We start from the raw sequence: 5894 nt of genomic DNA, 5'->3' as shown, positions 1-5894 counted from the left end.
GACACACTTCTTACTATTTCTTTTCCATTCCTCAGGTGTCATATTTTTCAGTCTCAGTGTTAAGAACTTATTTGGATAGCTTATTTGTGTTGGCTGTCCCCTCAACTTGCAGGGTATTTCACATAGGTTTTTGTTCTTTCTATGTTCTATGGCTGCCTGCTGTCTGCATTTCTTGTTTTTTCATTTTTCTGCTGGGCCTCCTTTGTGAATTTTATATTTACTTAATATTGTGACTATATTGCTGTTGGTGTTTCATTGGATTGATTAAAAATTCTCCTAATTGAAATTCAGAATACTCTTACATAGGCCCTCGTACAAAGAGAGACTTTCTTCCCAGTCCTCACTCACTCACTCTTATTTCTTCTAATTGTTATCTTACATTTAACACACTATTTTGTCTATGGGAGAGGTTGGACTTTATTTCCCATTTCAGTTGTTTATTTCAAGCCAGCGGTTTAATTGTTTTGCACATAAAACTGTTACATCATGCCTCTTTGTGCTTACTGGGTAGGGAGTCCATGTCTATTACCCATAATGCGGGGAAGCCTTTTACTTTTATTCAATTTAGTATTAGTTACTGTTTCATCTCTCCATTCACATGCTGGCATTTTACCAGCCTTTACAAGTTTCTGAACTTTACTTTATATTTTCCCCTTCTCTGTTCAACCCATTTTCTTAGTTTTTGGGTTAACAGAACACCAGATTGGTTTGATTCTGATGCCTAGAATTTCTCTTAAGCCATTTTATGATAATTTGCCAGTAATTATTCCATTCATGACCTTTTTTCATTAGCAATTTCATTTCTTTCTTAGTGCTTTTTTTAAAGTGTGCTGTCAAAATCGGTTGTCACGTTCCAGTTTTTGGGGTTTGCCTCAGATTAGCTCAGTAACCTCAGCATCTGGGTAAGCTAGCCTGACCAATGCTTTCAACATTAGTTTGCCTTTTAAATGTTATAGGGGCTTCTTCTTCATAGTAATTTCAAGTTGTTTGCAAACATCTCATCATTTGTGCACATCTTTAATACAGTTAATTTGTTTAAGAAAATCTTTGTTCTTGTATTAGTTAAGTCCATTATATATCTGTTCCAAAGTCTCATGAAATAGTTTCTGTATGGACAAGGTCTTCCAAAGATTTAGTGCTCTTTTGTCAGTATGTGGCTTTCTTTACTGTTTAAATTTGTTTTACATAGGAACTTTGTTTTTGTTGTACCTTAACCGTTTTAATTGTAGGACGTGTTACATTAAATGTTGTCCCCGTTTTTAAAGATGTGATTCGAGCTATCAGTGCCGTCTTTTATAGACAGAAAGAGATTTGTTTTTCTATATATCCAGACGTTTTGCCACATTGGGATTCTTCAATGGTTTTTTTCAAAGTTAAGTAGCGTGAAAAGAAATGTATCCTGCAAGCATTTTAAAATGTTTTGTTCTGCAACAAGTTTTAAAACGGAGAAAAATCTGGTACTTTTACCAAGTTGCTTTATTTAGCAGGAGACCTTCATAAGTTAAGTACATTCAGATTTCAAGTAGTTAGTTACTTAGTGAGTTTTTCCTTCGCACTCATTTCTGAGACGAGTGATCGCATTTCTCAACCCTGCTTTAAATTTCATTCGTTTTACTTTTCTACCCCGTTTTTTCCCCTCTTGTTTCTCGATCTTTTGACTTTAATTTCTATTAATTCGGTTTGGATTTTCTGCTTTAATTGTCTTACACTCGGCTTTGGCGACCGTCTTCTGTTATTTCCGCAATCAGAATGGCGTCTTCGTGGCTCCGATTTAAACCTTCTGGGCGTGGTGGGAGGGCTGGCTTCCTCCAGGGTCAATCATGGTTTTTTTTTTGTTCTTTCTTTAGTCATATAAACGTTATTTTTAGATATTAATCTCTTTTCTAGAAAGTATTTTTTAATGCAAAATCTTTCTATGAACTTTTATTGTTGTAACCTGTGTTATTTTGATATATTGAATTGTTTGACAGTGTTCGTAGTTCTTCGTTGATTTCTTTATTGTTTGGTAATTTATTACTACGTTTTTTATTTTTTATTTAATTTAGTTGTTTCTTCAGAATCTTTGTATTATTCTGTGTTTTGCATTCAATTCTTGGTAAAAAAAAAAACACATCTTAGCTGCTGTATATTTTTTTCTGGAAAATATGTATTTTGTTGTATCGTTATCGTTATTTATTTTACTAATTATTTTATGTAGTTATTTTCTCAATCTTGTTTAATAGGCTTGTATTTTGATTATTTCTGTTGTTTATTCCTTTGTTTGTATAAGTTTGGAGTTGTATTTAAGTCTTTCTCTGTTTTCTTGTTAAGTTTCCCTGTTTCTGTTGAACAATTTTGACTTTTAGGGTAAAAAAACAAACTTTTATTATTTGCCTTGTACATCTCTTAAAAAAATGTACATTTATTATAAATTTGGTGTTTGGCCACTTGGTTGTTTCACAGTAATTAAGATTAGGTGTATAAGTAGGTTTCACATTTCTGTTGTCATTTTAGCCCTAAAATAGTGACTTAACTTCAGGGACCGACTATTGTATTGACTGTAAGGTTAGTGTTTGGGTGAGGGGAAGGCCGTCTGCTTTCTGAACAAGACCCTTTGTGTTTCGTGTTAGTCGTCTAATTCAAATGTATTTTATTTTTTCTGTTCCCAATTGTGTATTTTGTATGTATATACCAAAAACATTTTAAAATAAATATATACAGTAGTTGTTATTTAAATCCTAATTTTGTTTGTGTGTGTTCTTTTGTGCAATTCTACATTATTTGCTTTTCTTTATGCTCATACTTTTTTTTTTTTTTTTAACAAATCCCTAATTCATAAAACTCCTTTAAGTTTCCTATTTTTCTTTATCTCTGGGTATATCCTTTTTCTTTAATCCTCTCTGGTAGCAGTTATTAAGTTGATAAGTTTGTATATTCCCATAATGTTTGTCCTTTATTAACCGTGTGATTCTTCAGTACCTTTACTAGGCTCAATTTCTTTTTTTGAAAATGTTCTCTTTTCTTCTTAATTTTATTTTAAATGTGTTCCATTTACAATATTCATGTAGTTTATTTTTATTGATTTATTTCTTGTTTGACAGATTGATTGATTTTCTGTATTATCTGTCCTGTGAGTCTGTATTCTTGTTTTCTATGTTTCTGCTGTGGTAGGCATTTGAATTTCCCCATGGAATTAATAAAGTTTATCTAATATAAATATCACAACATTGTATCATATTTATTTGATTTATGCTCATAATTTTCATTTTTTCAAAAAGTGCACTTCTCTTTAAGAAATTCGGTGCAGTATTTAGCACTAACAATTCTTCAATATATTTTTTTTCCTCTTGTTGAACTTTAACTTCACCCTTATTTGTATTTGGTACCCATGGGGCCTCCCTGTAGTAATCATCTTTGTTTCACTTATTTTACTTATATGCTTAATTTCAATGGGCTCTCTATTAATATATCAGAATTAGTTTCAAGATTTCTTGCTGTGTTTATAATAGTTTTTTAATTGTCTCTATAGAGTATGTCTGTCTTATTTTATAGATGGAGTCCTTTCCCCTTATCCCTGAGTGTTGCTTTAAAAGGGCCATCTGTCCTTACACAAGTATCAGGACTCTTCTTAAGGTCACTGTTTTATTGAGGTAAGTTTATATTATAGGTAGGTTTATTCTGTTTGTTATATTCTTTGTTAATTTATCATTTTTTAGGCTTTTGTTATGGTAGGAATATTCTGGTATCCTTTTGTCTTCCTAAAGTGGCAAAATGTGAACTTTTTAGAAAGAACTCAAAATATTATGTCTGGTATCTATATAATAAAAGCCCAGCGCGGTGTCCGGGTCCGTGTCCGCGTTCCTTTTGGCTGTATAGCCGCCCCGTAGAAAAGCCCCAGTCCGTCCCTTCTCAGAATTCCTGCTTACCCCCTCCGGTCTTTCCCCTTTGCTTTTATTTTTCCTGTTCCCAAAAATCTTTTCAAAACAAAAGTAAAGAAATAGACAGAGTGTCACATTAACGTCTTCTCCCCTCTGCCTATTAAATAATCAATAAAATGAAATAAAAAAATCAAGAAAGAAACAGAAACCACAACCTACCCTTACAGCGTCCACCGCGCTTCTGGCGTTACAGCCAAACACGTGGTGTATGCAGGTTATGAGGTGGGACGCTAATTAATACCCGTACTACAACAGATTATATTGTTCATATACTGTTAACTATTTACAGGGATCAACTCTTTTGAGGAAGTTCATAACAAAAAAAAAAATGAAATTGTAAATAACGTGCACTTAAGTATTTCGAGCCCCGGATCTGAGTTGGATGGTTCCCCTAGTCACCAATTCGTGTGTTTCACTATGCCCACTATGCCTTTCCGTCTTCAGCTACCCATGTGCACTTGTACGGAAGAGACCTTACGGAACAATGCCGAAACGCAAGTAAACCTGCTGCTGCGAGAGAGGACACATTACAGCGTGATCACGAAGCAAAGAGGCAAAGGCGTGACAGTCGCTCGCAAGAAACGGACACTCCGCATTCACACAGATTAGCTCAACGACGCGTCTCTGCCACACAACGAAAGGCAACTGAAACCCCTACAGAGAGAGAAGACAGATTATGCCGTGATCATGAAAGAAAGAGGCAAAAGCGTGCCAATAAGACACCCAACGAGAGGTCCTTACGATTGAGTCCTTGAACTGTGGTCATCCAACGCTCAGCATAGCGCGCGGCAAGTTGCTAGTATATATAATATATTCCCAGGCTAATACGGTGGAGCACTTTAAAAAACTGCTAAAAACCCATTATTTTAACATGGCTTTCTTATAGCTTCATTTTAGTGTAACTCTAATATTCTGTATATGCATTTAATTATCGTTTTTATCATGGCTCTGCAATCTGTATTAATCCCTACTTTCTCTGCTGTTCTTTTTCCAGTTTTTTGTGGTGGCGATCTGCGCCACCACCACGACCGATCAAAGCACCATGCAGACCCTTCTGGATTGAAGGCCATCATCATCTAATTCTTCCATGTGAATCCTGAAAGCTATTAGGACTGATTGTGATCATTGATGTTAGGTAGAATGTCTAGTGGGGCCTGGGTGGTCTCGTGGCCTTGAAACCCCTGCAGATTTAGTTTTTTTTTTTTTTCTCCAGCCCTTTGGAGCTTATTTTTTCTGTTCTCCTGTCCATTGAACCTTACTGTACTACTATGCCTAATCTTATTTTTATATTTTTTCTTTTTTCTTTCTTCATCTTGTAAAACACTTTGAGGTACAGTATTCCCTCCTTGATCGCGGGGGTTGCGTTCCAGACCCCCCCGCTATAGGCTAAAGTCCGCGAAGTAGAAACCATATGTTTGTATGGTTATTTTTATATATTTTAAGCCCTTATAAACTCTCCCACACTGTTTATAAATATTCCCCACAGAGTTATACAGCATAATCCCTTTGTATTCTCTTAGATATTAGGTAAGATTCATTGAAATTATGTATATAAACACACTGTTTATATACAGTAAAACCTAAATATTATTTTAAAGATATTAAGTGTCTCCAATATCACATATGTTACAGCCATTACAATAGACAGGCCACCTGCAATAATTACGTACAATGCAAGAAAAATAGTATACAGTAAATGTGTACAGTGACACTAAACGTACGTACATGTACTAAATACTGTAAGTAGAAAATTAATTATGGTTACTCACCAACAATGACACGATGACTTGTCCGATAACTAGGAGTTTAGTTTTACTGCACAACAAAGGAGAGCGTTACAGCTCTTCCAAAGGAGCCTCTTCAGGCGATTGTGTAGCACTGCCATTGTTCTTCTTCTGGCAGTCTTCAATCCAAATCCCTAAAGCAGATTCCATCCAGACTACTGCCTTATTACATCCACTTACAACTCGTTTTGCA

The 5894-nt window shown here is 34.9% G+C and overlaps 1 long non-coding RNA gene across 1 annotated transcript; it reads left to right on the top strand.

The window, feature by feature from the left end:
• The first annotated feature begins 210 nt into the window (after positions 1–210).
• On the top strand, positions 211–4949 carry LOC120528548. Its single transcript, XR_005633539.1, has 3 exons — positions 211–1372; positions 3532–3629; positions 4912–4949. It is a non-coding gene; the product is annotated as an uncharacterized LOC120528548 (long non-coding RNA).
• The last annotated feature ends 945 nt before the right edge of the window (positions 4950–5894 follow it).

This window comes from Polypterus senegalus, chromosome 4 (genome assembly GCF_016835505.1).
Source record: "Polypterus senegalus isolate Bchr_013 chromosome 4, ASM1683550v1, whole genome shotgun sequence".
In the NCBI taxonomy this organism is placed as follows: Eukaryota; Metazoa; Chordata; class Cladistia; order Polypteriformes; family Polypteridae; genus Polypterus; species Polypterus senegalus.
This window is presented reverse-complemented; position numbering and strand designations above follow the sequence as displayed.